Genomic DNA, 26,986 nt, shown 5'->3' with positions numbered 1-26,986 from the left:
TGTTCCAACCCCATCCCGAGGATTGGCACTTATTGCAGAATATCATAATTTTCACTTCAACAATGAAGGTTTTAAGTTTTATTATCCCCCAAATATACTAGATTTCCAACATGGGCACTCTCTTTGTCAAGTTCATGATACCTCTACTCCTTTCTCCCAGTAGCATATTCCAACAAATGGTTATTAACATATGATGTGTTTATCATTTTACTTGATGAGAGTAACTTTTCAGCTACAGAAGCTAGTGACAGACTTCCAAGAAAGTGCTTTGAAACATCAAGCAATCATAAAAAAAAATAGATACAAATGAAGGCTGCAACCCTAAACTTTTCCACTTATATTGATGAGCCACCCATGTCAGATGTAGATTTCCTACAAATCTAAATTTCCTTCTTTTATAGCTTCTTTGCAGCATCATTCAACACTATGATGGACATAGCTCTGAATTAATGGAAGTAATCAAATCTCTCTTCCACGCAATTTAAACCTGAACTTCATGGGCCTCCTGTCTCGCAAGGTTGAAACAGATTCTTCCAGAGTTTGATTCAACTGCACAGGAGGATGCATTAGAATTCCTTGGTGAAGTTTACACATCAGCATGCACTTCCTGTAACCAAAGCCAGTGCAAACTTTTAGATGAGTAAGAGATACAGATCGTTCTGTGAAAAGCATCAAAGCAACCCCCCAAAAAATAAGTGAACTTTTCAATGTATTATTTAAATTTATGCCATGTTGGCCCAAATATTCAAATTTGGTCACCTTTGGTCAAAATTCTATAAACTGTTTTTATTACAACTTTTGAGGAAATTTACCTCACAGGGACATTCAGTCATCTTGTGTGTTCATTAAGAATGTCTGAGAACAATTTGGACTAAGGGCCTCCATGAAAGTAACTTGTTGAAAACTTCTAGCAATTATAGCATCCTATAATTTGGGTCAGATACAGACTACCTTTAACATTGAAACTGATTGGGAATTTGCTTAGGTTTGCAGGGAATTAGTCATTTTTAAAAGAGGTATCATGGCACCAGTTAGATCTGACTGATAAACTTGCATCAATACAATGAGGATGCACATTTGTAAGGCTGGGTTTAGATGATAGTCTGTATCTGATTTATAATTTTGTTGCTCTTAATAGTAATTCTGATAATTTTAAGTAAAAGCTGAATGAAAGTTTTCATTTATACCTGATAATCCAGAGGGTAAAGGAACAAATGGAAATTGCAATAGAAATGCAACATTGTTGTAATGAGTAACTTATTTTTTCCTTTCCAGGTACTTCTTCTTACATACAACAAATGAGATGAAGTGGACTTCCTGCAATGAGACTTGGCACTGTCGGGCAAACTCATATCCAGTCATAATTTCCAATATATCCTAGTAACAAGGGCTATATGTCATGCTTGAGTATGCAGGGGCACCTTGAGGTGTGTCTAGATTGCAAAGATCTTGAAGGCTTTTGTGAGTCCTGGTGAGTTCCTGCAAACTCCCTGTTTTTGTCATATTGTTTTCATTCCATGCTGTTTTGTGTTATGTAAAATTGTCTCAATATGTAACACAATGCATTTTTGTGAAGTAGCAGTATGTGTGTTTATGAGTGTAATGCTAAGAGCCTGTCATTACGATAACTCAATAAACTGACAAATGAACAGTAGTCAAATTCTGAAACTATTAGTGATGTAAGTTAATGGCCAGAATTCATACGTTGGAAATTTTCAGGTTTAGAATCCAGCTTAAGTTGAAATGATCCCATTGAGCAGTTCTAAATACTGTATACAGGCATTTTTTCATATTGACTGTAGATCTCTGGTGTTATGTCTTTCACAATTTATTAATTTATTAAGTGTTGTGGAAAGAGTTAATTTCACATAGGGTGACATGTTTATGTCAAATTAATTAACTAGTTAATTGTATTTAATCGTCCAGTGTGACGAAATTACACTAAATCACCATTGTCGCCCTAAGTGGTGAGTTTATGCTATGTCGTCCTAAGTGTTGTGAAAAGAGTTAAATTTACCTAGAGCAAAGATGTCGCCTTAGGAGCTTTATGTGCAATTCACTATTTTTTAATTAAATACTTTGGTATTTGTATTAGGCAGAGGGATTATTATAAATAGCACACCATCAGTCCGGTTCTCCTTCAATACTTCTCTCAAGAAAGGACACAATTTTCTGGCCAATGGTTCAAGAACGGGATTGATAAAGTATACCGTTTGTATTAGAAACCATTACTTCATCTAGCCAAGGATGTGAAGAATTATTAGTCTCCAGTAGTTCTTGATTCAGTGGTTCATATTCAATTCATGTTGAGTTTTCAGGAACTATTACCAGTTATGCAACGAGTCAGGGCTAGAGTCACTAAATTTCAGAGAAATAAAGTAACTCAAACACAAGTTCATGGACAGTCTTCCCATAGATCTAGATTATGCAGTGACCAAGACCAAGATTCAACTCAAACGTAGGTTTCATAAAAGTGATATCTTTATTAAGTATCTTGATAGTCACTGACTTTTTCATGTTTGCTGATAGTGGTTGTACCAGATGTCATTGTCTTAAACTCCACAAGTCACAAAGTAGCATTAATATTCGGCATAAATTTTTTTCTAATAGGGTCGTGAATGAGTGGAATGGTTTGCCTGAGAAAATTGTACTTGCAAGTACTGTAGTGTGAATGGGTTTAATTAAGAATGCTTTGGACAAGCACTTTAAGCATTGTAATCGGGTCTGATCGTTTGTGTCATCAGTTTTCTTCCATCTTCTATAGGGTCTTTGATGGGGACTTGAGTGTCCCTCCTGATCCTTTTTCTTTACTAAACTAATCTAAACTAATAAGGTCAAGCATAAAGTATGTGTGCTGTAGGCCTACGCAATTGCAGAAGCCAACCTTCTTAACCTTTTTGAACTAGCACTTTTAAGGTTAACTTAACCTTTTAGAAGGTAAGCTTAACTTTTTCTTTGCAAATGTAACACGAACACGATTGAGCAAGAGTCGTGCCAGCAATGCCACTGCATGAGGGAAATTCACAGTGACAGAGTAAATAATTGCTTTCCCACCCACGGATGAACACATGTTAGGTATATTACTATCACTAATCTGGGGAAATTGCATTTAAAATATAAATATGTTTATCAGCTGGTCAACAGTTATTTAAGGTATCATTTAATTGTTTTCATTTAATGCATTAGTGGTCTTCCCTTTTCCAACAGCTTTACTGGAAAGACTCTTGCTCAGCCGCATTACACAAAAACTTTACGAACAGAATACTGCAGATAGCTGATCGTTAACTATGTTAGGAATCCACATGCAGTTCTGGTTATAAAAATAGTAAGAGACAAGATCTGTATTTCAATCTATGTTTATGGTTAACTACGATTAAGAATAATGAATTGTAATTTTAATAAATGAGCCCTTCAGTACTGATAACCAGGATTTTAGTTATCTATTTTTTCTTTCTTTACAGTACAGAAATGCAGGCTTGCACTACACCATTTCCCACAGAGGAAGTATGGCAGAAAACAGGTGGAATTTTACATATAAATGCCAAAAATGTGCTGGACAGAAAGGTTCAATAAACTTTTGGAACATTGACACCTCATTCACTTACATGAGGAAACCTTTTCTCATAGATGTTGAATAAACAGTTGTAAGAAGATTAACATGTAGAATTGGTTCTGAAACTAAATCAGTATTTATGAACTCCTCACATCTATGATCTCACCATAAAAGAACAGAAGCAAGTTGTTGAGTTTGAAGAGTTAGCAACTTAAAATTAGGAAAAAGTTTCATATTCAAGAAGAAATCAAATTTCAACTTTATGATAAAGAATGGGATGATTGCATGGGTAGGTGTGAAAAACCTCAGCTACCTCAAAGGGCAAAAGTGAAAGTAATACCCATCACCTCAGAGCTTATACCATCACAGACTTACACTCACTAAGTAGTACATGTAGCTTATTTGATAGGGAAGTTGTAGATCTGGTGAGTAGCCTACTTCTGTGCAGTGTAGCAGAGCAAAAGCGACAGAAGTTTAAAAGCATATATTACTACTCAATGTGGTGTAAGAATCAGCTGAACTGAGCCCCAAGCTGCATTCAGAATAAGCTTAGGCCTATATACATTTAGACATACGGAACTGGAAAGCTCACACCTTTACAATGTCAGACCAAGATTGGATGGCATGGGCTGATGACATAAATGAAAAGTTGGCAAAACATACATCAGCCCCAGCAAGTTACACAGAGGGATGCAGAATGTGGACAGGTGCCTACACCATCAGTAAGCCAGGGGCCATATCAATTCCTTAGCGCTCTTCCTTGTGCAGCGGCGGAAAGTCACAACAGTAACTACCCACCCCCCTCGTTGACTTACTGTTAGGCCATGTTTTTCTTCACTGATAACAGTTCTTTCCTCATTTCATTACACTTTGTCTAAAACATCTTTAGAAAGGTGGAATAAATCTCTTCATATCTCTGTTGTTTCCTAGTTTCTATTTAGCATGGCACAATCCGACTTTGGGGGTTAAAAAATGTAAAAATACGTAACTTTTGAAAACCAAAAGTCACACGTAAAACACACATGGCAACATGTAGCGTCGTGTAGCTTTTGAAACTCCCATTTTTGAAAGTTCAATTGTGTCACTATAACACTGGCCCTCCTCTTTGTCTAAATTGAATATGCATTACAAATGAGTGACAGATTCTGTACATATAAAAATTATTGTGATTGGTTCAAGTTTTCAATCGGACCTAGGGGTAACAAATGAGAGTCTTCGTTAGAAAATATCGACCTTCTAGCCCAACCTCGAGAGACGCTATTGTAGACGCCCGCATGGTAGCGCCTAGTATAGGGGACTGTAACTACGCACTGTTTAATCATTTATGTGTAATTGTATTAAAATTTGTTATTGTACTGTTAAGAACTCAAAATTAGTTTAAAAACACATTTATTGGTAGTTTTTTTTTCACCCAAATTCCCATATACATTGAGAATGCAATAGTTTGCGTCACAGCAATATTAAAAAACCCGCAACAGAATGGATCAGTCCAATCTTCCTGACCGCGTTGATCCACAGCGCTCACGTATGGGAGCGATGAGTCACACTTAATCCTTCAAAGAGCTTATATTGCAGTACTTTTTAGTGTCGTTTTGGGGGGTGAAGGAATTGATATGACCAGCATATGGCATTATTTTCACAATGCTAACCCTGGCAGCTAAGAGAAGAGGCAGCAGAGTCCACATTCTGACATATATGCTCTTCAAAGTATTGTGCAAAGTAAAGAAATCTTAAGGACCAAACCATTTGACATCTCCTACATATGCCACAACAGCCTACATATGGAGAGAGGTGTCACATCTCTCAACAGTATCTTGCAGTGCAACACAGCAGAAAGCCTTGAAAGTTTGATGGCACTTGCCAAGTTTATGGTCATCAGCTTGATTGCCTACTTCCCTGACTGAGTGATACTGTTTTAACTCATAACAGTGAGTGTGGATAGACTCAGTTTACAAATTACTGGCATCACTGATAAATATTGTCATCTCCATCATCAGTGTAGTTTTTCATCCTAGAGTAACTGGTCATGAATCAGTTGATCTTTCTTGTAGATACTGGACTGGTTTATGTTTTTAGTTCTACCATGTAGCTTGTACTCTCCCTCTCTGAGTTGTGCTCTCCTCCATCTGTATGCTCTGCCTCTCTTACGTAATTCATCACATTGCTGTTTTCTTTGCATTTATTTCAGAGTCTGGATACATGGACTATTTGAGCTCACCTTTAATACTACAGCTTCCGTCTTCCTGGCTACGGACTCTTCAGGCACATTATATGTTATGTGTATGGAACTGTAGTCCCTGTACTGACCAATGCACGAAAGTGTGGTACTATGTTTTGGATTGGTCACAGTGAAAGCCTTATTGATGACATCTGCTTTTGAGTGGAAGTCTCAAAATGAGTGGACCATAATCATTTGCTGCAGGTGGGTGTCTCAGATATTTTGTTTAGCTTCCTGCTGTCAGTGTGGGATATTAGCAGAGAACCCTTTGCAGCATTTGGCATACATGGAAATGTGTACTTCCTGCCCCTCTTGCATACAAATGAATGCTTTTGGCAATATAAATGATTTCCACTGTAGTACTTTGCAAGGCATTCTAAACATGTTGATAAAGCGCTTTTGATATTTCAGATATAAGAAATTTATTGACCATAAAAATTGGCATTCAGTCCATCTCAGTAAAACAGACAATAAAACAATCATAAATACATCGAAAATACATAAAAATCTGATTCCTAAAACGAAAAATGAAGACTACTATGTCCATGTTCTGACACATATATTTGGCCTATTTCCTACATAATTCATTGGCAAGATTGAGAATAGCCCTTTGCAAGAAAGAACGCCTGTATCTCTCGGTTCAGCATTTCATGACAATTAGTCTGCCTGTTTGATTGCTGTAATTTACCCGATGCCCCAGAGGATGTTGGGATGACATGATTGACTTCATATTACTCTGTGATACTCTGACAAGCAACTCATCTACTGAACTGAGGTCATGTGACCGACAAACTTTCCTTGCTTTAGAAACTAGTCTACTTAACTTGGTCATGTCTCTAGCAGTAGTATTTTCACCCCACGCGGCTAAACAGAATGTAATGGTGGTCTTGATTGCCGATTTTAATATAGAACAGAGAAATAAGAGTTGGTCTAGTCCGAATAAATTAAGCTTCTGTAATAGGAACATACGCTGATTAGTTTTTGCTAGAATACGTTTTACATGTTCATCCCACTCCAATTTATCAGTGATGGTTTCTCCCAGGTATTTATAAGATTGTCAAGCGCTTCTTAGTCACAGTTTTTGCAGGAACATATCAGAGGAGAATACTGCTTTAATATTGACAGTGCTCTGCGGAGTGACTTGAGTAGGTGAACTTGATCGAACAGGTTAAGTTCACTTTCAGAATGAGTAGTTACAGCCATTGTACTACTGAACCTTTTACATGCCTTGCCATCAGCATCAGTTGTGAGACACTTGACCATTAGTGGATTCTTACCTGTAAGTAATTTGGATTCACAAATCTTTCCACCATTTTGTTCATCTCCGAAATAGGGCATCTTTGCTGAACAGCTCTCATTGCCTGGACTTTGTACCTTGTGATCCCTTCTTGTTTTCATTTCACCCATTAAGCACAACTTGTTACCGTGATGGTAACCAATAACAAATGTATCCATGGTGACATTCGCAACTATTACATCTCTGCATTGGCTTGCAGGAGCAAATGGAGTCTTACTTCTTGCATTATACTTAGAGGGTTGTGATATTGATGATCATATTCTGCCTGAATTGGAAAGTCATTGGAGAGGCCATGCAGTTGCAGTGTCTTCTTAATTAGAACCCTCTTTTGTGCCATATTATTTTTGATTAATTTCTTTCATTGCATGTAGGTACAAACTGGTTGTAGTGTACTGACCACAGGACTGGGAAGAGACATGATGTTGAGCAATCTACGAGCTGCACTTGAACTGCCCACTACTCAGAGGCAGCGGGGGCTACCCGTTCCTGGGAAAGGCATCCATACCTGGCGCTCATCCTGTAGTAAGTAATGTTTATATGTACATGCTATTGTGTCTGGGCTGGGTAAAATATAATTCCTTATCCTAGGTTGCCAGGGTCAGCTCTGTGCATCGTTGTCTTTGTAGAGAGTTTCAGAGTATGTTTGGTAGACCAAACTAACTGTGAATAGGAAATAACGGCTTTCAAACAGCATGTGTGTGTATTTGATTAGATGTGTGTGTGCGTGAAGCTATGGGGTTGAAATGGGATTATTGTGATTGGTGATTACCCAGTATGTGAACATCGTGCATTCGATATTATTTATAATTCCTTTTGAAATAGGATTACTGGAGCATGAAGTTGATGGAAAAATTTAGGAATGAGAGGAACACATGCAAGCAGTAAAGAGGAGAAGAAACAGTTAAGTGACACCTGTTCCACTGAAAAATAACCAAGTAGATGACCCAGCTAGCAAACAAAGGCATAAAATGTAAGTACAGCTATAACTTTTGAGAATGAAGCTCATCTTGAGGAAAATAGACATCATTAAATAATTAACATACTAGACTAAAATTGCATTATGCAGTCCTATTCACAAATTTGATTTGATTTGTTTATCACGTGAATATATTCAATGTGATAGGAAGTCCTCTAAAAAACCTTCAGATGGCTTAACAAAGTAGAGGACTCCCTGTAAAGAAAAGGAAAAAGAAAACAAAATATATAAGAAAAAATGAACATGTTCAATTAATAAGATGCAATAATTTTTTGAATAAAGTTTCTTCTGAATGATTTTGCAGAAGGTTTATTTGTAATATTGTCTGATAGAGAATTCCATGTTTTGATTGTACGTGCCCTTAGTGATAACATCCTCATTGTAGAATTATACCTGTTATAATGTGCATTGCCTGAAGATCTGGTATTGTAATGATGAATATCACTGTTACATATTAAGTAGTCATTAAAAGCATTTGGTAACAGTCCATTCCATGCCTTATAAGCAAATGTAGCAAGGTTAACCCTAATAATGTCATCAGCTTTTAACAACTTAGAACGCTTAAAAAGAGGATTTGTGTGGTCCCGTGGTTTGGCATGTGTTATATGGCGGACTGCTCTCTTCTGTGTAATACAAATGGGATTCAGATTGGTATATCTAGTACCAGACCATATGTTACAACAATACTTAATATGTGGCTGGACTAATGTCTGATAGAGAATCTTTAATATGTGTTGTGGCAGATAATGCTTAGGCTTAGCTAAAACACCAGTGTTTTTTGCAACTTTTTTACAGACAGTTGTAATGTGGTCACACCATTTAAGTTAATGATCTATATATACACCTACAAATCTAGTACTATTGACTTGTTGTAGTCTTTTACTACCCATAGTAATATCAGCATTCCATGTAAAAGTTTTAGAAGTATTAAAAACTATATAGATTGTTTTATCAATATTCAATGATAATTTGTTGCCAGCGAACCAGTCGCTGAACTTGTCTAATTCAGTTGATACTTCAATATGAAATAAAGTTCTCGATTGTGATACGAAGAAAATATTTGTGTTGTCAGCAAACAAAACAACTTTAACTTTATCAGAAACATTGGTAATGTCATTAACATATAGGATAAAAAGCAATGGACCAAGTATAGAGCCTTGTGGCACACCACATTGAATTCTCTCCGGTTGGGAATGAGCATTTTTGTAGGATGTATATTGGTAGCGGTTTGCTAAGTAACTGTCGATCCAATTAAGAGGGGTTCCTCTTATGCCGTAACGGTGTAATTTATTAAGCAGAATTGTGTGGTCTATTGTGTCAAAGGCCTTTGAGGAAAACCCCAACACAGGTACTATTCTTGTCAAGATTACTATACAAATTGTCAATGGCATCAGCTACTGCTAGCTCAGTGGAGTGTTCAGGACGGAATCCATACTGTTCCTGGCATAAAATGTTATATTTTGAAATAAAGTTAAAAATACGATTATACATAAGCCTTTCAACTATTTTGGAAAAACATGATAATAGTGATATAGGTCGATAATTTTCAAAGTTTTCTGAATCCCCTTTCTTAAAGACAGGGATGACCTTGGCAATTTTTAGCATATCAGGAAAAATACCGGTATTGAACGACAAATTACAAATGTGGGTTAATGGTTTGGTAACAAATAGGATAACTTGTCTTTATACCAGGCTTAAAATCATCGTATCCAGCTGCTTTATCGGGTTTCATGCAAGAGGCTGCTGTTTTTAACAACTCCTCCTCACTGACAGGATGAGAAAACATGGAATGAGTGTTAACATCAATGTTCACAGATTCCTGTGATTTACGTTTGTGGTTGATTTTACTTGCCAGTGATGGCCCCAGATTGACGAAAAAGTCATTAAATTTATTAGCAATGTCATGGTCCGTGTTAATCTCTTTGTCACCATCCTTGAAAAAGAGGGATACGATGATTGTTTACGACCTTTATGGAGTAGTTGGTTAATGGTATCCCATGTGCCTTTTGGGTTATTCCTCGCATTATCAAATTTATTGTTGAAATATAATTTTCTAGAAAATTTGATAACATGATTGAGCTTATTGCGATATTGAGAATAAATAGTTTTATTTACACCAGACAGGTTCTTAATATGTCTTTTAAATAGCTTATCTTTTCTTTTGATAGAAACTAGAATACCTGCAGTAATCCACAGGTGTCTCTTTCGACGTCTCTTAGATTTGGTGATGCATTGCTCAGGAAAGCATTGATTATATATGGCATTGAAATTGTTATAAAATATAGAATAGGCAATGTTTGCATCAGTTTGGGATGAAACATTTTCCCAAGAAGCATCTCGGATTGTTGAGAAGAAACTCTGTACATTTGTTTTGCAGTAGTTCCTCACATACATAGGGCCCCTTTGCCTACTTTTGTGTATAGCAGTTTGGAGAAATAATGGATAATGGTCACTGAGATCGGTTACAAAGATACCAGTTATTAGTTTGCAGTCATCATTGGTTATAACATTATCTAAAAGAGTTGCAGAAGTGCAACCCACACGGGTAGGTTTGGTAATAGTAGGAAAAAAATCCACTGGCATATAGTAAGTTTAAAAAGTCAGCAGATTTAATATTGTCAGCAAGATCAATATTATAATCACCCATAATGTACGCACTATGTCGTTCATTCGGGAGTTGGGTTAAAATTTTGTTTACGTGTGTCAGAAAAATATGCAGTGAACTTTTTGGAGGCCTATAAATTATGCCTATGGTATAGTTTTTCATTGCTGATGTTATGTCAACCTCTATGAACATTGACAGAATCATTGAAAATGCTTATATCATTTCTGAGTTTGAAATTTAAATCGTTGTTAACAAATAAACAAACACTGCCACCTCTCCTTTCGGGACGATGCCTTTCAACAAGCGTATAGTTATTGATATGGATTAGGGGGGATATATCTGCAGTAAGCCAGGTTTCGGTAAATCCAATGACAGAGAAATCCTCCTTCAATAGAGACGTAAATGTAGTTATGTCGTCTAAGTTTTTGTTAAGGCTTCGACTATTATGGTGGAATAAAGACAATATGTGTTCGCTAGACATCTTGTTGTATGAAACAATATCGTAGTAATTGCATGCGATAGCTTCCTCCCCTGTTTCAAGGAATTTTGCAGCTTGCATCGCTATAAATAAATAAATGTATAACATGAACGCCATCATCTTTGCATAGGTTCTGCTGAAGAATCCTTTGTTCTGACATTTCTCGCTCTGCTGAGATTAGGAATAAATGTTTTCTTCTTTAGTCTGATAGTTTGAAAGCCGTCTTTGTCTAGGGATATTTGCCTTTTGTGGGGTTGGATGTTTCCCCTTTGTGTGCTTGCCCCCTCCATCCGCTGAGATCCAGTCTCTGGTTGTGTTCTCCGTTGTTCTACTACTTTTTGTGTTGGCAATGTCGTTTTTTGTTCAGTTCGCTGTTGTTTGTGGGTTTTCTTTGACTCCTGGTTAGGATTACTCGGGTGTCTGGAGTTCGTGTTATTGTTCTTCTTTGCTGTTGAATCTGTGTTTTGTTCGGATTTCTGTGCCCTGACCTTGTTAGCTTCTTGAATAGCGTGATTGTCCTGTTCAACTGACCCAGTGACTAATCCCTCAGACTGATATTGTGTTTCGTTTTCATGTGTATCTAGGGTCGAGCTAGCGTCTGTGTTGTCATGGCGATACTCTTCAAACGTCTCAGGACAATTAAAGCTTTTATGTCCAAGTTCTTGGCATTTAAAGCATCTGACCTTTGGGCAATTAGCTTCCCGGTGCCCGTGGACATCGCCATGGGCGGCGATCATGGGGGGGACGGGGGGGACATGTCCCCCCCAATATTTTAGGTGGGGGGATATAGTATCTAATATCCCCCCCAATATTTCGTGGCATAGTTTTTTTTTAGCATATTTTTTTAAAAAATTTTATGATATCGCTAGTAATTTCAAAATAGAAAATGCTTAGATGCAACTTACAAGGCCTGGGAAGTGCCATTTCCAACGATCTGGGAGGCATTTTCGGCCAAATTTTTCTTTCGCGCTTCGCGCCAACTTATGGTGGCGCTACGCTTAGATAGTTTGCCTACAAACTTCGCCCCTCCCTTGGCAAATCTCTCCCAAGGCGCCTGTCTAACCGTGTCACAATTTGTTATTATATATGACCGTAAGTAGTTTTTACTTTTTTTCGAAATGAATAGCTAGACGGACCGCATCCGTAATGAAATTTGGTTTGCCGGTGAAAATGGAAAATAGGGCTGTAGCAACCATATTTTAAAAAAAGAAAAGAAAAAAAAGCCCCCCCCCCCATGATCGCCGCCCATGTATATATATATATATATATACTCATTACGATTTTCATATATATATATATATATATATATATATATATATGTGTATATATATATATATATATATATATATATATATATATATATATATTAACATAAAGTCTGTTCAAAGTATCCCTTTCGAGATCCGGCTTTAGGAATCACAAATGATTTTCGAGTTGGTTAGCATCATGTTTGATCTCTAGAGTAAGGCAAAATATGTCACCAAAAACAGAACTAGTATTGTTCGATACAGGTGACAAACGCCTACAGTGGAATTACGATCTTCCTTACCGGTTTCGAACCTCTGGACATACAATCAGCGTCCATAGCCTAGTGGTTGGGTGTCCGCGTACAGAGCGGGAGGCCCGTGGTTCGAATCCCGGTGGAAGCTGAAAGTTTTTTCACTGTTCTTGAATTTCCAACTCATTACGATTTTCATTTATATATATATATATATATATATATATATATATATATATATAACTCTAAATTAGACCGTTGGGCGACATAGAATAAAAAGAGTACTTAGGGCAACATTGGCAATTTAATGTTATTGTTTCACACTGGACCATTGTAAAGACTCCAGTTTGAGTGCTTTTAAAAATAATCCTTTTGCAAAATACAAATACCAAGGATTTTAATTAAATAATCAATTAATTGTACACAAACACACTTAGGGCGACATATAGATGTCGCCCTAAGTGCATCTCATTGAATTTAACTGTGAAACAGCACTTCGGGCGACATCGCATCAAATAACACTTAGGGCAACATTGGCAATTTAATGTAATTTCATCACATTGGAGTCCAGTATGGGTTCTATTTATAGTAATCCCTTTGAAATATTTATTTAGCAAGGAATTAAATTAATTAAGGAATTAATTACACATATACATGTAATACAATACTATTTTGTCACACTGGACCACTGTATAGGACTCCAGTGTGGGTACTATTCATAGAAATCCCTTTGCAAGACAATAAACCAAGTAGTTTAACTAATTAATTAATTAATAACACATATTCATGTTGGCGTATGTGAATTTAGCTCTTTTCACAACACTTGGGCAACATATCATAAAAACAGCACTTAGGGCAACAGTGGCAATTTAATGTATATTTCATCAAACTGGACCACTGTTAGGACTCCAGTATGGGTACTATTGATAGTAACCCCTTTGTAAAATAAATATAGAAAATAATCTAATTAACTAAGTAATTAATTACACATATACAAGTTGTCCTATGCGAATTTATCTCTTTTCACAACACTTAGGGCGACAGAATAAAAACAGCACTTAGGGCAACATTGGCAATTTAATGTTATTCCATCACACTGGACCACTGTTAGGACTCCAGTATGGGTACTATTGATAGTAATCCCTTTGTAAAATAAATATAGAAAATAATTTAATTAACTAAGTAATTAATTACACATATACATGTAATACAATACTATTTTGTCACACTGGACCACTGTACAGGACTCCAGTGTGGGTTCTATTTATAGAAATCCCTTTGCAAGACAATAAACCAAGTAGTTTAACTAATTAATTAATTAATAACACATTCATGTTGGCATATGTGAATTTAGCTCTTTTCACAACACTTAGGGCAACATATCATAAAAACAGCACTTAGGGCGACAGTGGCAATTTAATGTATATTTCATCAAACTGGACCACTGTTAGGACTCCAGTATGGGTATTATTTATATGTATCCCTTTGCGCAATACATATAGCAAATAATTTAACTAATTAATTATTTAATTGCACATATACAAGTTGTCCTATGTAAATTTATCTCTTTTTACAACACTTAGGGCGACATAGAATAAAAACAGCACTAAGGGCGACATTGGCAATTTAATGTTATTCCATCACACTGGACCACTGTTAGGACTCCAGTATGGGTACTATTGATAGTAACCCCTTTGTAAAATAAATATAGAAAATAATCTAATTAACTAAGTAATTAATTACACATATACAAGTTGTCCTATGCGAATTTATCTCTTTTCACAACACTTAGGGCGACAGAATAAAAACAGCACTTAGGGCAACATTGGCAATTTAATGTTATTCCATCACACTGGACCACTGTTAGGACTCCAGTATGGGTAATATTGATAGTAATCCCTTTGTAAAATAAATATAGAAAATAATTTAATTAACTAAGTAATTAATTACACATATACATGTAATACAATACTATTTTGTCACACTGGACCACTGTACAGGACTCCAGTGTGGGTTCTATTTATAGAAATCCCTTTGCAAGACAATAAACCAAGTAGTTTAACTAATTAATTAATTAATAACACATTCATGTTGGCATATGTGAATTTAGCTCTTTTCACAACACTTAGGGCAACATATCATAAAAACAGCACTTAGGGCGACAGTGGCAATTTAATGTATATTTCATCAAACTGGACCACTGTTAGGACTCCAGTATGGGTATTATTTATATGTATCCCTTTGCGCAATACATATAGCAAATAATTTAACTAATTAATTATTTAATTGCACATATACAAGTTGTCCTATGTAAATTTATCTCTTTTTACAACACTTAGGGCGACATAGAATAAAAACAGCACTAAGGGCGACATTGGCAGTTTAATGTTATTCCATCACACTGGACCACTGTTAGGACTCCAGTATGGGTACTATTGATAGTAACCCCTTTGTAAAATTACTATAGAAAATAATCTAATTAACTAAGTAATTAATTACACATATACAAGTTGTCCTATGTGAATTTATCTCTTTTCACAACACTTAGGGCGACATAGAATAAAAACAGCACTTAGGGCAACATTGGCAATTTAATGTTATTCCATCACACTGGACCACTGTTAGGACTCCAGTATGGGTAATATTGATAGTAATCCCTTTGTAAAATAAATATAGAAAATAATTTAATTAACTAAGTAATTAATTACACATATACATGTAATACAATACTATTTTGTCACACTGGACCACTGTATAGGACTCCAGTGTGGGTTCTATTTATAGAAATCCCTTTGCAAGACAATAAACCAAGTAGTTTAACTAATTAATAAATTAATAACACATATTCATGTTGGCATATGCGAGTTTAGCTCTTTTCACAACACTTAGGGCAACATATCATAAAAACAGCACTTAGGGCGACAGTGGCAATTTAATGTATATTTCATCAAACTGGACCACTGTTAGGACTCCAGTATGGGTATTATTTATATGTATCCCTTTGCGCAATACATATAGCAAATAATTTAACTAATTAACTATTTAATTGCACATATACAAGTTGTCCTATGTAAATTTATCTCTTTTCACAACACTTAGGGCGACATAGAATAAAAACAGCACTAAGGGCGACATTGGCAATTTAATGTTATTCCATCACACTGGACCACTGTTAGGACTCCAGTATGGGTACTATTGATAGTAATCCCTTTGTGAAATAAATATAGAAAATAATCTAATTAACTAAGTAATTAATTACACATATACAAGTTGTCCTATGTGAATTTATCTCTTTTCACAACACTTAGGGCGACATAGAATAAAAACAGCACTTAGGGCAACATTGGCAATTTAATGTTATTCCATCACACTGGACCACTGTTAGGACTCCAGTATGGGTACTATTGATAGTAATCCCTTTGTAAAATAAATATAGAAAATAATTTAATTAACTAAGTAATTAATTACACATATACATGTAATACAATACTATTTTGTCACACTGGACCACTGTATAGGACTCCAGTGTGGGTTCTATTTATAGAAATCCCTTTGCAAGACAATAAACCAAGTAGTTTAACTAATTAATAAATTAATAACACATATTCATGTTGGCATATGCGAGTTTAGCTCTTTTCACAACACTTAGGGCAACATATCATAAAAACAGCACTTAGGGCGACAGTGGCAATTTAATGTATATTTCATCAAATTGGACCACTGTTAGGACTCCAGTATGGGTATTATTTATATGTATCCCTTTGCGCAATACATATAGCAAATAATTTAACTAATTAACTATTTAATTGCACATATACAAGTTGTCCTATGTGAATTTATCTCTTTTCACAACACTTAGGGCGACATAGAATAAAAACAGCACTTAGGGCAACATTGGCAATTTAATGTTATTCCATCACACTGGACCACTGTTAGGACTCCAGTATGGGTACTATTGATAGTAATCCCTTTGTAAAATAAATATAGAAAATAATCTAATTAACTAAGTAATTAATTACACACATACAAGTTGTCCTATGTGAATTTATCTCTTTTCACAACACTTACGGCGACATAGAATAAAAACAGCACTTAGGGCAACATTGGCAATTTAATGTTATTCCATCACACTGGACCACTGTTAGGACTCCAGTATGGGTACTATTGATAGTAATCCCTTTGTAAAATAAATATAGAAAATAATCTAATTAACTAAGTAATTAATTACACATATACAAGTTGTCCTATGTGAATTTATCTCTTTTCACAACACTTAGGGCGACATAGAATAAAAACAGCACTTAGGGCAACAGTGGCAATTTAATGTTATTCCATCACACTGGACCACTGTTAGGACTCCAGTATGGGTACTATTGATAGTAATCCCTTTGTGAAATAAATATAGAAAATAATCTAATTAACTAAGTAATTAATAACACATATTCATGTTGGCATATGTGAATTTAGCTCTTTTCACAACACTTAGGGTAACATATCATAAAAACAGCACTTAGGGCGACAGTGGCAATTTAATGTATATTTCATCAAATTGGACCACTGTTAGGACTCCAGTATGGGTATTATTTATATGTATCCCTTTGCGCAATACATATAGCAAATAATTTAACTAATTAATTATTTAATTGCACATATACAAGTTGTCCTATGTAAATTTATCTCTTTTCACAACACTTAGGGCGACATAGAATAAAAACAGCACTAAGGGCGACATTGGCAATTTAATGTTATTCCATCACACTGGACCACTGTTAGGACTCCAGTATGGGTACTATTGATAGTAACCCCTTTGTAAAATAAATATAGAAAATAATCTAATTAACTAAGTAATTAATTACACATATACAAGTTGTCCTATGTGAATTTATCTCTTTTCACAACACTTAGGGCGACATAGAATAAAAACAGCACTTAGGGCAACATTGGCAATTTAATGTTATTCCATCACACTGGACCACTGTTAGGACTCCAGTATGGGTAATATTGATAGTAATCCCTTTGTAAAATAAATATAGAAAATAATTTAATTAACTAAGTAATTAATTACACATATACATGTAATACAATACTATTTTGTCACACTGGACCACTGTATAGGACTCCAGTGTGGGTTCTATTTATAGAAATCCCTTTGCAAGACAATAAACCAAGTAGTTTAACTAATTAATAAATTAATAACACATATTCATGTTGGCATATGCGAGTTTAGCTCTTTTCACAACACTTAGGGCAACATATCATAAAAACAGCACTTAGGGCGACAGTGGCAATTTAATGTATATTTCATCAAATTGGACCACTGTTAGGACTCCAGTATGGGTATTATTTATATGTATCCCTTTGCGCAATACATATAGCAAATAATTTAACTAATTAACTATTTAATTGCACATATGCAAGTTGTCCTATGTGAATTTATCTCTTTTCACAACACTTAGGGCGACATAGAATAAAAACAGCACTTAGGGCAACATTGGCAATTTAATGTTATTCCATCACACTGGACCACTGTTAGGACTCCAGTATGGGTACTATTGATAGTAATCCCTTTGTAAAATAAATATAGAAAATAATCTAATTAACTAAGTAATTAATTACACACATACAAGTTGTCCTATGTGAATTTATCTCTTTTCACAACACTTACGGCGACATAGAATAAAAACAGCACTTAGGGCAACATTGGCAATTTAATGTTATTCCATCACACTGGACCACTGTTAGGACTCCAGTATGGGTACTATTGATAGTAATCCCTTTGTAAAATAAATATAGAAAATAATCTAATTAACTAAGTAATTAATTACACATATACAAGTTGTCCTATGTGAATTTATCTCTTTTCACAACACTTAGGGCGACATAGAATAAAAACAGCACTTAGGGCAACAGTGGCAATTTAATGTTATTCCATCACACTGGACCACTGTTAGGACTCCAGTATGGGTACTATTGATAGTAATCCCTTTGTGAAATAAATATAGTAAATAATCTAATTAACTAAGTAATTAATTACACATATACAAGTTGTCCTATGTGAATTTATCTCTTTTCACAACACTTAGGGCGACATAGAATAAAAACAGCACTTAGGGCAACAGTGGCAATTTAATGTTATTCCATCACACTGGACCACTGTTAGGACTCCAGTATGGGTATTATTTATATGTATCCCTTTGCGCAATACATATAGCAAATAATTTAACTAATTAATTATTTAATTGCACATATACAAGTTGTCCTATGTAAATTTATCTCTTTTCACAACACTTAGGGGGACATAGAATAAAAACAGCACTAAGGGCGACATTGGCAGTTTAATGTTATTCCATCACACTGGACCACTGTTAGGACTCCAGTATGGGTACTATTGATAGTAACCCCTTTGTAAAATTACTATAGAAAATAATCTAGTTAACTAAGTAATTAATTACACATATACAAGTTGTCCTATGTGAATTTATCTCTTCACAACACTTAGGGCGACATAGAATAAAAACAACACTTAGGGCAACATTGGCAATTTAATGTTATTCCATCACACTGGACCACTGTTAGGACTCCAGTATGGGTACTATTGATAGTAATCCCTTTGTAAAATAAATATAGAAAATAATCTAATTAACTAAGTAATCAATTACACATATACAAGTTGTCCTATGTGAATTTATCTCTTTTCACAACACTTAGGGCGACATAGAATAAAAACAGCACTTAGGGCAACATTGGCAATTTAATGTTATTCCATCACACTGGACCACTGTTAGGACTCCAGTATGGGTACTATTGATAGTAATCCCTTTGTAAAATAAATATAGAAAATAATTTAATTAACTAAGTAATTAATTACACATATACATGTAATACAATACTATTTTGTCACACTGGACCACTGTATAGGACTCCAGTGTGGGTTCTGTTTATAGAAATCCCTTTGCAAGACAATAAACCAAGTAGTTTAACTAATTAATTAATTAATTAATAACACATATTCATGTTGGCATATGTGAATTTAGCTCTTTTCACAACACTTAGGGCAACATATCATAAAAACAGCACTTAGGGCGACAGTGGCAATTTAATGTATATTTCATCAAACTGGACCACTGTTAGGACTCCAGTATGGGTATTATTTATATGTATCCCTTTGCGCAATACATATAGCAAATAATTTAACTAATTAATTATTTAATTGCACATATACAAGTTGTCCTATGTAAATTTATATCTTTTCACAACACTTAGGGCGACATAGAATAAAAACAGCACTAAGGGCGACATTGGCAATTTAATGTTATTCCATCACACTGGACCACTGTTAGGACTCCAGTATGGGTACTATTGATAGTAACCCCTTTGTAAAATTACTATAGAAAATAATCTAGTTAACTTAGTAATTAATTACACATATACAAGTTGTCCTATGTGAATTTATCTCTTTTCACAACATTTAGGGCGACATATCATAAAAACAGCACTTAGGGCAACATTGGCAATTTAATGTTATTCCATCACACTGGACCACTGTTAGGACTCCAGTATGGGTACTATTGATAGTAACCCCTTTGTAAAATAATATAGAAAATAATCTAGTTAACTAAGTAATTAATTACACATATACAAGTTGTCCTATGTGAATTTATCTCTTCACAACACTTAGGGCGACATAGAATAAAAACAACACTTAGGGCAACATTGGCAATTTAATGTTATTCCATCACACTGGACCACTGTTAGGACTCCAGTATGGGTACTATTGATAGTAATCCCTTTGTAAAATAAATATAGAAAATAATCTAATTAACTAAGTAATTAATTACACATATACAAGTTGTCCTATGTGAATTTATCTCTTTTCACAACACTTAGGGCGACATAGAATAAAAACAGCACTTAGGGCAACATTGGCAATTTAATGTTATTCCATCACACTGGACCACTGTTAGGACTCCAGTATGGGTACTATTGATAGTAATCCCTTTGTAAAATAAATATAGAAAATAATTTAATTAACTAAGTAATTAATTACACATATACATGTAATACAATACTATTTTGTCACACTGGACCACTGTATAGGACTCCAGTGTGGGTTCTGTTTATAGAAATCCCTTTGCAAGACAATAAACCAAGTAGTTTAACTAATTAATTAATTAATAACACATATTCATGTTGGCATATGTGAATTTAGCTCTTTTCACAACACTTAGGGCAACATATCATAAAAACAGCACTTAGGGCGACAGTGGCAATTTAATGTATATTTCATCAAATTGGACCACTGTTAGGACTCCAGTATGGGTATTATTTATATGTATCCCTTTGCGCAATACATATAGCAAATAATTTAACTAATTAATTATTTAATTGCACATATACAAGTTGTCCTATGTAAATTTATCTCTTTTCACAACACTTAGGGCGACATAGAATAAAAACAGCACTAAGGGCGACATTGGCAATTTAATGTTATTCCATCACACTGGACCACTGTTAGGACTCCAGTATGGGTACTATTGAAAGTTATCCCTTTGTAAAATAAATATAGCAAATAATTTAATTAACTAAGTAATTAATTACACATATACAAGTTGTCCTATGTGAATTTATCTCTTTCCACAACACTTAGGGCGACATAGCATAAAAACAACACTTAGAGCGACATTGGCAATTCAATGTTATATCATCACACTGGACCACTGTAAGGACTCCAGTATGGGTACTATTGAAAGTTATCCCTTTGTAAAATCAATATAGCAAATCATTTAATTAACTAAGTAATTAATTACACATTCCATTGAATTGATGCATTTTTCACTAAAAATCAACTTAAGGTTGCAGCCATTTGAGGGAGATATTTGATATACATGACAGTTAAACTACCAAAAACAGGTGTCACCTGGCTTATAACGTGTTTCCCCTCACTGCAGCATGCATTTAACTGTCAAGTGCTGCAGGAACGAAAAATTAGCAAAATTTCCTAAAATTCAGAGTGCCCCTTTAATAGTTGGCATGATTCTAGAAATGACCAACTTTGTTTTGAGTATGAAAGTCACCTTGAGACCTTTCACCTTCTGCAAAGTTACAGGTGTCTATACGAATAGAAGTCTTTGTGTGATTTCTTGAAATAATGAGTGTGGACATGTCCCATCAGTCACAGTTTTTTAACATTTGTTTTAGTCATAAGCCAACAGAATGATTTTAGCTGTTGTTGGGGGTCCATCTATCTAGTACTACTCAAGGCTTAATCTGGCATGAGCAGAGATTCTTCAATTGTGTATAGGGTTATGTGCAAGACAACCTGAAACTTCTGTCCCATCAGTCACAGAATTAGGCTGCATGTGTGGTGCAATGCAAAATGGGGAAATCCAGTGCTGAAAGACAGCGAAACAGGAGGGAACGTTTGAAAGCAGAGGGGAAATATGATGCATATAAAAAAAACACAATCAGTGGGCCCACAAGAAGAAGCGGGAGATGTCTTCACAACAGAAGCGTCGAGAACGTGAACAAAACGCAAATCAGAATACAGGTACAGTATATTTCTTCAAATTAATTTGTTAGACCATGTTATTGAAAGTAGCTTGTGTCACTGACATGATGGTGACATGATGAAGTGTTCATTGACCTGTGAAGGTTATCCTGAATCAAGATTGGTATACATGTCAGATCTTTGGATTTTACTGTCCCATCAGTCACGGTATATGGTTCAGATAGTATAGCCTATATTGGACAGTTTGCAATGCCTAAAAGTATTAGTACAAGAATAGTGTCCTTCCATTCATACCTAATTTCCTAAAAAGAATGACATAACAACTGTTATCATCTACAGCAGTGGCATGCACAGAGGTTTGTAGAGAGGGCTGGATCACTGCATACAGGCCCTTCTGTCCAAAATTTGAGGAATGCAATATTCTTGGATCACAGAACAATGAGGCCGAGTGAAAGGAACTGGTGGGTCTATCAGGGGGAAAAAGAACCTGAAGCACTGTACAACACACTCCTGGTTGGCAGTATCACCACAGGAGTACCCATCACACAAGTGAATTAGTTTTCACAGAACCACTAGGCTGTAACTTAAATGATGTAAGGTCCAATCCAATCATTGGTAAGGCCAGGTGGATCCTTTTCATAGTATATGTATGCCCCTTTGCCTATTAGTTTTGGCTCTTTCCTCATGGGATGTTGACCACTTTAGTATTTTGGGGGGAAATGGAGAACATGGCTCAAAAAATTTGTATCAGACTTTCACTATATGATGGGCAGATTGGACCCTTTAAATCCACAGTTGAGAGTATCTCCTTACTTTTGCTGCCCAGGGTTAAGCTCAGCATATTGTCAAAAGCTCATGTAACTTAAATGACTTCATCAATGTTGTTTAATTAGTATCCTGTTCATTATCAATGTTTGCATGTTTCAAGGCTCAGCTCGTTCTGTTGTTGTTAATAAATAAAATGCAAGTTTCAAATGCATATGGATTGTGTTTCATTTTTCCAGATGTCATTACTTGATACACCGAAGTGGGATGACATGAGTCCCATACATGGGCAACATACCTCACCAAATATGGGCCCAAACAGCTTTCCCAGTGAGGCCCCAACAAATCACACACCCATGACTCAGTCATATGGGGCTATATGAGACAGCAAGTGTGGAATGGAACAGGTTTTCCATGGGCCTGTGTCTGTTCTACATATGCCAGTTGCTTCTATGGGATGCTCATATAGCAAACCAATGTGGGACCCACACCCCCATTGGCCAACTCAAGTGGGCCCTACCTGTGATGACTATGGATGGCTAGAGCCCAGATGACCCAAGTTTAATGCTAGTTGGCACCATATGTGGATGCAAACTGAAGTTAGTGCAAAACAAAATTGCTATAATTTTGGAGGAGATACTGTAGCGTCCCATCAGTCACAGAGCTTCTGTCCCATCAGTCACAAGGGAAATGCCACTGTGTGAAATAGTTAATGCCAATATTCTCTCAATGGTGGTGCTCTGATATAGCTACATTAAGTAGCTACCAGGAGGGGTATTCTTTTCATTCTGAGATAGCGCTTACAAGTTAACTAAATGTACCTAAAAATGGTGGTCCGCAAATGTCCCATCAGTCACAGGGCTACTCTAAGTGCTCCCTATCTAAAAGGAACATACTTATGTGAACAGTTCTTCAATGATGGACCACAGGACAGGGGCACATACTCAAAAACCACTGCAGTGGTAGTCCAAGATGTCTGCTTTGTTAATCATAAAATATCTTTTGATACCTTCTTAAAAATAACAGTGACCATAATAATGTGAACATTTGGTGTAAGTGTATACTGAGAATAAAAAGCTTTGAAGAGGTTCAATCCAAATCATAATAACAAATGAGAAAAAACCTGTCTTTATGTTGATATGACAAGGACTTACAGAACCAAAATAATGGCAAGTTCTTCTCAATGTCAAGAAATATTTAAAAACTTCTTGAATATGCAAATTCCTGTCATACCCATCAAACAATATTCAAAGAACACAATTGTTAGAGGAGATACTAGTTAGGCTTTTTGAAAATCTAAAACTTGAGCACATGCTTGAGTATAAAGTGCAAGAATGCCTTCACTCAAGATGTTTTCACTGAAAAAGATTATAAAAAGAGGGAGCACCAACCTAAAAATGACTGAGTTTATAGATACATTCATTATCTATTACTATTGTTAAAACATTATGTTGCAAAGGTCCCTTTGTAAGAAAAGTAAACTGTGACCTTTGGGTGCATGCCCAATGAAATTTCAATGATAAAAAATGTTGAAATTCATATCGAAAATATTTCCAGGTATATTCTTTATAAAGTTGTGTGAACTGGTCTTCTTAACCCACCCCCCCCCACCCCCATCCACAAGACAAGGTTTTTTGGTGGGGTGGAAGTAGATCACTTTTGCATATTTTAGTGGAGCTATGTTATGTTTCTCAAAGAATTGCATAAAAAGTTCATGTTTTGGTCCCTACATTCACTCAAATGTCCAATGAATTCTAAAGCGATTCTAACACGTGACGTCACACAGTCACATTCTGGAGGCAAGGGTGTCAATGGAGCATCAATATAGACCGGGAGCCCATAGGGTTTGGTTAGCTGGGAAGGTAATCAATTGCCTTGTACATCACAATGTTCACAGTGCATTCCTGTATATGAAACCAGACAACTGGCAAACCGGCTGTGGTGGGTGTGGCTGGGAAAGCAATTTTAAAGTCACCTAAAAGCTAACCTAGATCAGCTTTCATGGTAACCACATCAAAGTAAATACAATGTGTCAGGTATGGCCCCATGAGCAACAAATGGCCATCGCCAGTAATTATTGGTGGTGGGGTAGCTTTGCCAGCCTCACGGATGACCTAGGTCAGCTCATGAGGTAACAACTTGAAACCTATTGGAAAATGATGGTCAGGACTTCAGTTACAAGGGATGGGCATTTCCAGTCATTTTTATTGGTGGGTACCCCTGCCAGTAGACCCCCAAAAAGCCCATCCCCTCATTGACCTAGGTGAGCTCATGAAGTAACCAGTTAGAAAATACTGGAAAATGATAAGCAGGACTCTATATGTGAGGGATGGGCAATTCCAGTAATTTGTATTAGTGGGGTACCCCTGCAAGTAGACCCCCAAAATGCCAATCCCCCTCATTGACCTAGGTGTGCTCATGATGTAACCAGTTGAAACCTACTGGAAAATGATAGGTATCACTTCATATGTAAGGTTTGGGCATTTCCAGAAATTTCTATTAGTGGGATACACGTGCCAGTAGACCCCCAGAAAGCCAATCCCCTCATTGACCTAGGTCTGCTCATGAAGTATCCAGTTAAAAACTACCGAAAAATAGTTAGCAGGACTCTATATGTAAGGGATGGGCAATTCCAGTAATTTATATTAGTGGGGTACCCCTGGCAGTAGACCCCCAAAAAGCCCATCCCCTCATTGACCTAGGTCGGCTCATAAGGTAACCAGTTGATACCTACTGAAAAATGATAGGTATCACTCATATGTAAGGGATGGGCATTTCCAGAAATTTCTATAAGTGGGGTACCCCTGCAAGTAGACCCCCAAAATGCCCATCCCCTCATTGACCTAGGTGAGCTCATGATGTAACCAGCTGAAACCTACTGGAAAATGATAGGTATGTAAGGTTTGGGCATTTCCAGAAATTTCTATTAGTGGGATACACGTGCCAGTAGACCCCCAAAAAGCCAATCCCCTCATTGACCTAGGTCTGCTCATGAAGTATCCAGTTAAAAACTACCGAAAAATAGTTAGCAGGACTCTATATGTAAGGGATGGGCAATTCCAGTAATTTATATTAGTGGGGTACCCCTGGCAGTAGACCCCCAAAAAGCCCATCCCCTCATTGACCTAGGTCGGCTCATAAGGTAACCAGTTGATACCTACTGAAAAATGATAGGTATCACTCATATGTAAGGTTTGGGCATTTCCAGAAATTTTTTATTAGAGGGGTACAAGTGCCAGTAGACCCCCAAAAAGCCAATCCCCTCATTGAGCTAGGTCTGCTCATGAAGTATCCAGTTAAAAACTACCGGAAAATAATTGGCAGGACTCTATATGTAAGGGATGGGCAATTCCAGTAATTTATATTAGTGGGGTACCCCTGCCAGTAGACCCCAAAAATGCCCATCCCCAATCATCTCCATCCAAACTACTTTTCACCCAAAAAGTTATATCTATAATTATATATATACATGCAAGGCATACTTAAAGATAGGATATAACAAAGTTTTGTGCAGCTTCAGCACTTTCGGAAATATATTTTTAAATTCATATCAGAGTCAATACAATATTTGAATGTTTGTTAGCCAATATATTAATATTTATGGTATTAAATAATAATAAAAGTCCAAAACCAACATAAACTTTGCTTACAAAGTAATGACCTTCAGTACAATACAACATTTGTGTAATCAGGGCTCTTATATTGCTTACTGAAATATTCAACTTGTCTCAATTTTGCCAACCAATAATTCTCCAATTGTGCAGCATCAGCCAATACTGCAATCCTTATCATCCACAAAAGTATGTGACTTTGTGAGCTTCGGAATTATCATCCTGGCATTTTTTAATATTAAAGGTATAATGTCATGAAGTTCAAGGCAAAATGCAGTCAAGTGTTAGTTTAGTTTCTAATTATTGGTTCATACATCAGCATCCTAAACACAAGTGTTTGTTGTACCATTTATGTTGCATGATCATGTGCAGTGGAACAGATCATGATTGCACAGGAGAATACTTGTCAGCCTACAGCTGGTTTACAAGCACCACTTGTTAAACGCTCATACTGGCATTACTGTTATTGAAAGAAGA

The 26,986-nt window shown here is 36.0% G+C and overlaps 1 protein-coding gene across 4 annotated transcripts in view; it reads left to right on the top strand.

Annotated features, from left to right (window-relative positions):
• Positions 1-26,986, top strand: part of LOC139971422 (uncharacterized) — a 60,380-nt gene that overhangs the window by 7,625 nt on the left and 25,769 nt on the right. The window contains exons 8-15 of one of the 4 annotated variants that reach the window (XR_011794384.1): positions 402-640; positions 1,276-1,471; positions 2,158-2,458; positions 3,208-3,325; positions 3,462-3,564; positions 5,742-5,975; positions 7,440-7,590; positions 7,891-8,038. The gene's annotated coding sequence lies outside the window, so the exon portion shown is untranslated. The other 3 variants (XM_071977853.1, XM_071977851.1, XM_071977852.1) reach the window with 3 other exon arrangements.

Source organism: Apostichopus japonicus, chromosome 8, assembly GCF_037975245.1.
Source record: "Apostichopus japonicus isolate 1M-3 chromosome 8, ASM3797524v1, whole genome shotgun sequence".
NCBI lineage: Eukaryota > Metazoa > Echinodermata > Holothuroidea > Aspidochirotida > Stichopodidae > Apostichopus > Apostichopus japonicus.
This window is presented reverse-complemented; position numbering and strand designations above follow the sequence as displayed.